The following is an 11,123-nucleotide window of genomic DNA, read 5'->3' as shown; positions in this document are numbered from 1 at the left end:
AAGGAGTGGCTCTGTAAGAAGCATATCAAGGTTCTGGCGTGGCCTAGCCAGTCTCCAGACCTAAACCCAATAGAGAATCTTTGGAGGGAGCTCAAACTCCGTGTTTCTCAGCGACAGCCCAGAAACCTGACTGATCTAGAGAAGATCTGTGTGGAGGAGTGGGCCAAAATCCCTCCTGCAGTGCAAAGCTGGTGAAAAACTACAGGAAACGTTTGACCTCTGTAATTGCAAACAAAGGCTACTGTACCAAATATTAACATTGATTTTCTCAGGTGTTCAAATACTTATTTGCAGCTGTATCATACAAATAAATAGTTAAAAAATCATACATTGTGATTTCTGGATTTTTATTTTAGATTATGTCTCTCACAGTGGACATGCACCTACGATGACAATTTCAGACCCCTCCATGATTTCTAAGTGGGAGAACTTGCAAAATAGCAGGGTGTTCAAATACTTATTTTCCTCACTGTATATCTAAGGGAGGGAGAGTATTGCTCACTCTGTCTTTATTGTCGCTCTCCTCAGTGTGTGGTCAGCCTACGCTCAACAACAAGATTGTTGGGGGACAGGTGGCCTCTGCAGGCAGCTGGCCCTGGCAAATCAGTCTGCAGACAAATGGGTTCCACTTCTGTGGAGGGTCCCTCATTAACAATGAATGGGTGCTGACTGCTGCTCACTGCTTCTACGGGTAAGCACTGAGTGTAGGACCGCGACAAATAACAACATACCATGCAGTTCCATGATTGTCCAGAACCTAACAAGTTGTGTCCATTATTGAATCGTGCCGTCCAATTAATAGAATTATTTTCTTCCATTATTCTTCGTTCCCTCTTTTGGAGTTAAAATTTGAGGTCTCCATAGCAACAGATGCACAGGAGATGAGCTAAATATGCAGACTGAAGGGAAAATTGAGGAAACAACTAAATGTAAATAAAACTTGAGGATACATCACTAACTTGTGGGAGTGATATCTCCCTGTTGCCACATCTATCAAGCTCCATACAAACTAGACGTGGACTTAAAATGGACTGAAGTAATCTTGACTACAGTTCTGCTTTTCACATCTGCACTGTTTTGTTTCTCTTCTGATTACCTCAGCACAGGCATACCCCCAAATACTCTGACTGTGGTTCTGGGTCTCCAGGCTCTAAAGGGTTCAAACCCCAATCAAGTGACTCAGACAATATCACAGACCATCATTAATCCCGACTATAACCCCAATAATCATGACAACGACCTCTGCCTCCTGAAGCTCTCCTCACCGGTGACTTTCAGCATCTACATCCTGCCCGTCTGCCTGGCAGCCCCACGCAGCACCTTCTACAACAGCACTGTAGCCTGGGTCACCGGCTGGGGCAGGATTGCAACTGGAGGTGGGTCAGAAAGCTCCTGGAGTAGATTTATTCTTTGGTCTGATTACATTGGCAACAACTGCATTTTCTCAATTCCAAAACATCCTTTATCCCATGGAGCATCAAACCCTTCCTGTAACTAACTCTGTGTAGGGATACTTTTATCATAATCTGTCTAGGACATTAGCAAACACACAAACAACAGAACAAACAACATAAAGATAACAGATCTTGTCTTAGAGTTTTTGCAGTAAGCAGTTTGTTCTGATGATGACGCTAGAGGAAAGGTCATTAAAGGTGACCTGTGGATGGAAAGGGTATGTTTAAATCAACAGTTATGTTTTAACCACATCACATTGTGTGTATCCTTCAGTTCATGCAAATGTGAATGTGTATTCTTCATCATAAAACATTTGCAGAGCGGATTTTAAATATTTTAATCTATGAATTGTTTACATCCATGTTTGGCTTCTAGCATTCTTCTTTTTCAGTGCCTTTGTTGGTGCATTTCTACACTAGCTTGTGAGTTACTGCTAGTGGTCAACCAATACAAGTTTTTCAGATGCCCATATTTAGAGAGCAGTGCGCTCTATAACATGTTATTGTGGCTTTTTAAAAAATAATTTATTTAACATTAAAAATACAAGTCAGTATTTAGGTTAAAAACTAAAATAAAAAAACAAAAGTCGTGTATTATTCCATTATTCTTTGCACATTATAATCTGTTTAAGGTGGCATTTTTAGTAATTAACGAAATGGGAAAATTCTTTGGGTTATGACTGAGGAAATTTAGGCAAACGTTTACATGAGAGTTATAGTACAGAGCCCACCACCACCTGTGCGACACCACTTGTGTTGTTCACTAAACTGAATTTGTGTCTCTTCAGTGTCCCTTCCTTCCCCAGGAAACCTGATGGAGGTGCAGGTTCCGGTTGTGGGGAACAGACAGTGTAACTGTAACTACGGAGTGGGCTCAATCACAAACAACATGATCTGCGCCGGGTTCAGTGCTGGAGGGAAGGACTCCTGTCAGGTGATCATTTTTACATTTTGTTTGTGTCAGATTCCACTTTCTACAAAGATAACTTCTGCTAAATGTTTGTCTCTTTAAAGGGGGATTCAGGAGGTCCGATGGTGAGCAAGCAGGGCGGTCGCTGGATCCAGGAGGGAGTCGTGAGTTTTGGAAGAGGCTGTGCCCTGCCTAATCTCCCAGGGATCTACACACGAGTGTCCCAGTATCAGTCCTGGATCAACAGCCAGATCACCAGCAACCAGCCAGGCTACATCACCTTCACGTCCACTGGGACTGACGGTGACCTCAACGCCACCTGTCCTGGCCTGCCAGCACCTCCAACCACCCTCAATTTAACAACTCTCACTCCAACAACCACAGCCCCACGTAAGTGCCTGAAATGCCCAGGCTTTGTTAACATTGATTTTTCACCCTATACAGTTTCAGTATCAGCTTGTCGTCCCAGATGTTTTGTGAATAATGTTTTCTAAATGTGCTCAACAATTCAGCTTGTTTGGTATATTTGGAAACTTTGGAAACTTCTCTAATATAATTTAGAATAAAGTATTGTGGGTTTGAACATCTGATTAAAAGGCTTTAGAAAAAACTTTTGTCCCTTTTGTTTTTCTCTCCAGCTGTGGTCTGTGGTCAAGCCCCTCTGAATTCACGTATTTTGGGAGGAAGCTCTGTGGTAACAGCTGGTGTTTGGCCATGGATGGCGAGCCTACAGAACAATGGAAGACATGTGTGTGGAGGGACTCTGGTGGCTTTGGACTTTGTGTTGAGCGACGCCAACTGCTTCTCAAGGTGAGAAACCTGGAGTGATGTCTTGGATGGTATACAAGGTACAAGGTACAAAGTTGTTTATTAGTCATTATACAGCACAAGGCTGCATAAAGAAATTAAATTTATTGTTCCTGCGCGCTACAAAAAGAATAAGTATAAAGTCTGTTTAATGTTTGATCATTTAAGACAGAAGGTTAACAGAAGGTAATGATTTTTAAACACTCAGTAGGAACAAGACTGAAAGTGTAAAGCTAGCAGCTCTGTAAAGCTGTGATTTAAGCTAAACACTAACATAAGCATGCTACACGCGCCCAATATTGCTAAAATGTTGATGTTTAGTTTTAGCATGTTAGCATGATAGCATTTTATTAATTAGCACTAAAAACAAAGTACAGCTGAAGCTGATGGAAATGTCATTAGTTTTGCAGGTATTTGGTCATAAATAAATCCTGGACACAGGATCACCAAAGTTATTAAGAGCTGTCCTCTGGGGAACATGAATGTCAGTTCATCGAGTAGATGTTGAGATTTTGCATGGGATAAGTGGAAACTTTGACCTTCTGGTGGCGTTAGAAGAAAAGTAAGGACATATCCAAAGTTACAATATAACCACGAGCGGCAATGATCGGGATCCAAGCCAGTCGCGATAAACGCAACATTTGACAATTTCAGAGGAGAAGAACAGACGCAGACAATTTAAGATATTAAGGAGATGAAAGAATTTGGACTTTGATATTATTACGGAAACGCAAACTTAATTTTTACAGCACCGCCTCGAGATCAGAGAGTGTTATTATATTTACCCAACTACTGGGTGAAATGTTCAACCCACCTGCGACATTTTGTGTTTCCAAGAGATTTCAAGTTTAAGCTGTACAAACACTTTTAAGCAGAGAAAAATAAGATTAAAGTGTCACGGGATCCAAATAAAATGTAGTTAATTATTTTAGTGGCATTTGATCCAAAACTGAGTTAAAAAGAAGATGTTGTTCATACTGTACAAGCTATAGCAAGATACTGAATATTGCTGTAGACTCATCGTTTGACCCATCTGAAAACCCTTTGAAACACTTGATATCGGCCATCTTGAGAACGACTCTGTCGAGTTCGGTAGTGTTTTGAAGAAAGACTTGTGGAGATATAGATGTTAATTGAATTAGTATATTCTGAAAAATATAGAGTGACTGACTTCTGAATTTACCATAGGTTGCAGTGAGGCAAACCTTAGTCACAAATCAGTGGATGTGCTGAAAAAGTTTCAGCTCTCTCGGACTTACGGATAATGTTCTTAGATTTTTTGAAGTTAGGAATGAGAAATGTCTAGAAATTTAGATGGGACATAAACACGTTTAAGAAATCAGGAGAGCATGTCGGAGAAAGTCAGCTGGTGTAAATCTGTATTTTTCTTAACTCTCATCTAATCTCATGCACAGAGTCAAATGTTCCTTCATAACCATGAACACACACACTAGTTTATTCTGACTCAGTCCCCCACACACCGTCCTGCTGCCCCAAATGCTCACTACAGCACCACATGTGGATTCATCCGCCGCTGAAAATAGTTCCCAACAAACACACTATTTCCTCCTGTTTATTTAACATAAACTACAGTGAGCAGCTGTTTTTGAAAATTTCTGAGCCTTTTTAAACATGAAACTTATATTTGTGAGGTATGAGGAAGATGTATGTCTTCAGTAGGAAACAATGGGCTTGGAGCTCAGAACCACGAGCTTCCTGTCTGTGTTGATAGACAGACTGATCAACAGATTGATTGTTAATGAGAAACAGTCTAAGAAGCTGAATCTGTAAATGTTCAGTCCTTGTTTTAAACCAACCAGAGATTTCAAAGTTATGATTTCTCCTCAGTCCTTATTCAGTTCATTTTATCTCCCACAGTTCACCCATAGCGTCTGAATGGACTGTCGTTTTGGGTCGTTTGAATCAGAATGGATCCAACCCCTTTGAGGTGACACTGGCTGTGACAAATATCACTCTGAGCAAACTCACTGGGTCTAATGTAGCAGTGCTGCGTCTGGCAACCAGACCCACCCTGTCCAACCACATCCAGCCCATCTGCCTGGACAACGGACAAACCTTCACTGTGGGCTCGACGTGCTGGGCTGCTGGCTGGAGCGCCGGGCAAGGAGGGGGTGAGTCCATAACACAGTCTGACACAGTAATGCTAACTCTGCACCATTTCACCTCTTTGGATTAAACGTTGAGGCCTTTGCTTATTGGTTTTGGCACTAACAAATTGGTAAAAATATGTATGCCCGTTTATTACCTGCCATCTAGGCCTGATTCAGATGTTTCACTTTATTTTAGTGTATGAAGTTCTGCTTCAGTTCCAGACCACGGTGGTAAACTGTGGAAACACGTCAACGAGTGACAGCATTTGTACAAGTTCTTTCACACTGGGGCAGGTGAGTAATGAGAGCAGGAGATTATTATACTTTCATGTTTCTGTTTTATCAAGGTGTTTGTTGATGTTGAAACATCAGAAACTTAAAACAAGCTCCATTTAGTAGAATATATGAATATATATATATATATATATAGCAGCCAGTTAGCTTAGCTTAGTGTACAGACTAAACTCCCCTGTTTTTAGGGCAAAAGAGCTAGCCTTACAGTCAAATGGGAACAAAATCCACCTACCAGCTCCCCTGAAGCTCAATGATTAACACATTACATTCTTTTTGTTTAATCTGTAAAAACTAAAGTGTAACTTGAACTCTAGAGGTACAGGCAGGTGAATTTTGCTACCTTTGGACAGAGCCAGACTAGTTGTTTCCCTGGTTCCAGTATAGATGCTAAACTAAGATTATCTGGGTACTCGCTGTTTTATTTGCTCAAACTATTTATTTTCAGGGACAATGCACATCGATCAACATCACTGTAAATGTACCAGCTTTACCTAAAAGGCACTTTTTCAACTTGTTTCTCCGGGCCAGACGGTAAATTAGTCATTATATTTACCAAACAAATATGAGAGGTATCAAACTTCTCAGGTACCTCTCAGCAAGAAAGTGAAAAAACATTTGTCACTTTTCACTGTAGTCTGTACTTTAACACATTTGTTAAAACTAAAAAAAACCCCATTATTTTCTGTAGTTTCACATAAAGGCGGACTTGAACATATCCGTTTTTCTTGTTTGTTCAGGGTGATGCTGGCGGTCCAGTGATGTGTAAGCAGGGCGGCTCTTGGTTCCAGGCAGCAGTGTTGTCAGTTAATAACAACAGCACCAGTCAAACACGAGCAGATCCAGTGATGGTCTTCACCAAAGTGAGCAGCTTTGATGCCTTCCTGGCTCAGACAGTGGGGACGTTCTTATCTCCAGCCTCCACCAGCAACAACAGCACAGCTGCCAACAATACTCTCACCACCAGCGGGGGCGCTCCTGCTCACTCCAACTTCTTCTTCTTCCATCTCCTCATCTTCTCTGTGTGTCTCCACCTCTTCTCATAGATGCGACAAGCACATAAAAATGTAAACAACAACAATATAGGCTTAAAGCTGCATCAACAATATGACATGATTCTGCCGCGGTGCAGTACTCTAGAGATCAAAGTAATAAAGGGTATAAAATGAATGAAAATAATTGTTTTATCTGCACCGAACAAATGTATGTTAATGCAGGCAGCAGTATTCCAGCATGTTTTTTGAAGCTATGTGGACCATAAAGATATCTGCACCTGTTTCTATTATGATGTGCTAGTGCAGTGCCGTTCGCAGGGGCCAATGTGACACTTCCCTGCGCTATTTGTTTGAAATGTGCATCTCACATAGGTTTCAACAGCAACTTTCAGCTACAGAAGTGTCAACAAGAAGCTGGCCAAATAAATAAATAAATTAAAACTGCAAGTATCGCTGGGCGGGCCCTCGCGCTGTGGTGTGTATGGGGGGTGTGACGTAGAATATGTGAATTGGGGATGGGGACAACAGGAAATAGCAGAGGAAAACACCAACTGTAGAAAGCAACAAAAGAAAAATAAATAAACAGCACAGCCATGAGAGCTGGAATAATGACAATGAATTTAAATACTGTAAGTAACTTAATGAAAAGCATAAAGAATATTTCTACCTGTGATCACCAGGGACAGCCTAAATTAGTTTGTGTGTGTGTGTGTGTGTGTGTGTGTGTGTGTGTGTGTGTGTGTGTGTGTGTGTGTGTGTGTGTGTGTGTGTGTGTGTGCATAAGCCTGTCGCAGAATGTAGTTGTTGGTGAGAGTTGGATGCCACAACCGCTGTGCACTGATCTCAGCGACAGGAAGGCAAGAACTCCAGTAGCCAGGGCACCCCGAGACCACAAGCCCCAGGGACAGACCCACCCCGCCACACTGGAGAACAGCGGAGAGCCGTGCCGGGGAGCCCCTGCTGAGAACGTGGGAGAACTAGGACCGATAGTCCCCCAGCACAGCCAGAGGCCATCCCTCCCCGAGAATAGGCAGAGCCAGCAGCCTCCGAGCTCTGTGAACCCGAGGCTAGTCCTGACCCAGTCCCCCAGGCAGCCACCCCAAAGGAAGAGGGCCAAAACCCACCTTGACAACACTGGTCATATGCCTCCGGGACTACCGCACGCCCCTATTGTGAGGGAGCCGGCAGGGAGAAGTGGCGGGGGCCCGGCGAGGAGAAGAGACAATGGATCCCCAGGCCCAGGAACACGCCACCCGCCCCAGACATGAGCAAGGGCCTGAAGCCCGATTCCCCAGTCCCCTGGGTCCAGAGCGGCCCCCACACCAGGCCAGACAAGGCGGACACCAACCCCACAGCACCCCCGATGCCCCTGGACTCCAGGGGCAGGACACAAGGCCAATGAGACCCCACCAACACGTTCAACCCCCCCGCCTGCCTCTGTAAATATATTGTGTTGGATGCATATTATGGTTAGTGAAGTTATTTTGTCTAATAGCAGCTGCTAGCGGTTCTATAAAAACAGCGAATAGTGAGGGAGAGAGTAGGCAACCATGCCTGGTACCCCTCTGAAGACTAAAGCTTGGAGAAGTATGATCATTTTCCTGACAGAAGTTCTGGGAGAGCTGTAGAAGATTTAATCGAATCTATGAAAGAGTTTCCAAATCCAAATTTGTGTAAAGTAGCGAATAAACATTTCCAATTTAGTCTGTCAAAACCTTTCTCCGCATCTAAAGAAACAGCTGTTTCCAAGTTATGAATAGTGGCGTTGGCTATTAGATCAAGTAGCCTGCGTGTATTGTTGGTGGCCTCCCCTTAATGATTTCTGTTTGGTCGGGGTGTATCATACCAGGAATGACTTTCTCTAGCCTTCTTGCTAGGATTTTGCAGATAATTTTAAGATCTGCGTTAAGAAGCGATATTGGGTGATAACTGGATAGGAATGTGGGACCTTTGTCTGGTTTAGGTAGCAGGCTGATATTAGTAGAGTTCATTGTTGGAGGCATCATGCAACTCCTAATTTGCATTACCATCCTATAGAATGTGAGACACAAGTAGAATTCCCAGAATTCAGTCTTTGCAACTGAAATTGGGTCTTTTTATCAATAATTTCATTTAATTCAAGTTTAAATTTTTCTCAGATCATTCAGCATGTGTTCCTGTTTGGAGGCAGCTTCTAATGTTTGTATTTTTTGTTCTGGCTCTAATTCTTCTTTTTTTTGTGTGATGAGTAGGAGATTATTTTACCTCTCATGACTGCTTTTGCTGCCTCCCAAAGAAGACACTGTGTATATATTACCCACTCCTTTTTGCAATAATCAGGTAGCACATATTTTCATAATCAATGCTTGTAGACCGCACAGAAAAATATTGAGGTCGATCAGATTCATTCTCTAGGAGGAGTTTGTTAAAGTACACTATATTGCCAAATGTTTTGGGTTCCCTGCCTTTACATGCACATGAGGGTTAATGACATCCCATTCTTAATCCGTAGGGTTTAATATGGAATTGGCCCACCCTTTGCAGCAATAACAGCAGACCGCTTCAACTCTTCTGGGAAGGCTGTCCACAACGTTTAGGAGTGTGTTCATGGGGATTTTTGACCCTTCTCCTAGAAGCGCATTTGTGAGGTCAGGCATAGATGTTGGACGAGAAGGTCTGACTTACAGTCTCCACTCTAATTCATCCAAAAGCTGTTCTGTCGGATTGGTGTCAGGACTCTGTGCAGGCCAGTCAAGTTCTCCACACCAAACTCGCTCATCCATGTCTCTATGGACCTTGCTTTGTGCACTGGTGCGCAGTCATTTTGGAACAGGAAGGAACCATCCCCAAATTGTTTTCCACAAAGTTGGGAGCATGACCCTGTCCAAAATTTCTTGGTATGCTGAAGCATTAACATTTCCTTTCACTGGAACTAATGGGCCAAGCGCAACCCCTTAAAAACAACCCCACACCATGATCCCCTTCCACCAAACTTTACACTTGGTGCAATGCAGTCAGGCTAGTACCGTTCTCCTGTCAGCCACCAAACCCAGACTCATCCATTGGATTACCAGACAGAAGCATCTCCACTGCTCTACACCACTGCATCCAACGCTTTGCATTGCATTTGGTGATGTAAGGCTTGGATGCAGCTGCTTGGCCATGGAAACCCAATTCCATGAAGCTCTCTACACACTGTTCTTGAGCTAATCTTAAGGCCACAGGACATTTGGAGGTCTTTAGCTATTGACTCTGCAGAAAGTTGGCGACTTCTCCACACTGTGCGCCTGTGCTGACCCCGATCTGTCGTTCCCAATCGCTTCTACTGTTACGGTAAGTGGTGGTGAGGCAGGTTGGAGGACCCAAATGCAGGACTCAAGGCAGAGGAGGAATGGTTCAAACAAAAAGCGAGCACACTTGCACACTGAGTGGCTGAGTCCAGAAAAAGCCAAATGAGAAACGAAACAGAAATCCAACACAGGTAATCCAAAACACCAAGGGCAGGAAAAATGCTAGACGAAACACTGGACGAGACTGGGAGACTGAAGCCACAACTGACAGGGGGTAACACTAACAAGGGCTGAACAGAAAGACCACATTTACACTCACCTAAAGGATTATTAGGAACACCTGTTCAATTTCTCATTAATGCAATTATCTAATCAACCAATCACATGGCAGTTGCTTCAATGCATTTAGGGGTGTGGTCCTGGTCAAGACAATCTCCTGAACTCCAAACTGAATGTCAGAATGGGAAAGAAAGGTGATTTAAGCAATTTTGAGCGTGGCATGGTTGTTGGTGCCAGAAGGGCCGGTCTGAGTATTTCACAATCTGCTCAGTTACTGGGATTTTCACGCACAATCATTTCTAGGGTTTACAAAGAACGGTGTGAAAAGGGAAAAACATCCAGTATGCGGCAGTCCTGTGGGCGAAAATGCCTTGTTGATGCTAGAGGTCAGAGGAGAATGGGCCGACTGATTCAAGCTGATAGAAGAGCAACTTTGACTGAAATAACCACTCGTTACAACCGAGGTATGCGGCAAAGCATTTGTGAAGCCACAACACGCACAACCTTGAGGCGGATGGGCTACAACAGCAGAAGACCCCACCGGGTACCACTCATCTCCACTACAAATAGGAAAAAGAGGCTACAATTTGCAAGAGCTCACCAAAATTGGACAGTTGAAGACTGGAAAAATGTTGCCTGGTCTGATGAGTCTCGATTTCTGTTGAGAAATTCAGATGGTAGAGTCAGAATTTGGCGTAAACAGAATGAGAACATGGATCCATCATGCCTTGTTACCACTGTGCAGGCTGCTGGTGGTGGTGTAATGGTGTGGGGGATGTTTTCTTGGCACACTTTAGGCCCCTTAGTGCCAATTGGGCATGGTTTAAATGCCACGGCCTACCTGAGCATTTTTTCTGACCATGTCCATCCCTTTATGGCCACCATGTACCCATCCTCTGATGGCTACTTCCAGCAGGATAATGCACCATGTCACACAGCTCGAATCATTTCAAATTGGTTTCTTGAACATGACAATGAGTCCACTGTACTAAAATGGCCCCCACAGT

General features: G+C 43.3%; 1 pseudogene; it reads left to right on the top strand.

Annotated features, from left to right (window-relative positions):
- LOC123967421 overlaps positions 1-6,691 on the top strand; it is a 51,590-nt pseudogene extending 44,899 nt beyond the window's left edge.
- Positions 6,692-11,123: the final 4,432 nt, after the last annotated feature.

Source organism: Micropterus dolomieu, linkage group LG02, assembly GCF_021292245.1.
Source record: "Micropterus dolomieu isolate WLL.071019.BEF.003 ecotype Adirondacks linkage group LG02, ASM2129224v1, whole genome shotgun sequence".
Lineage (NCBI taxonomy): Eukaryota > Metazoa > Chordata > Actinopteri > Centrarchiformes > Centrarchidae > Micropterus > Micropterus dolomieu.
This window is presented reverse-complemented; position numbering and strand designations above follow the sequence as displayed.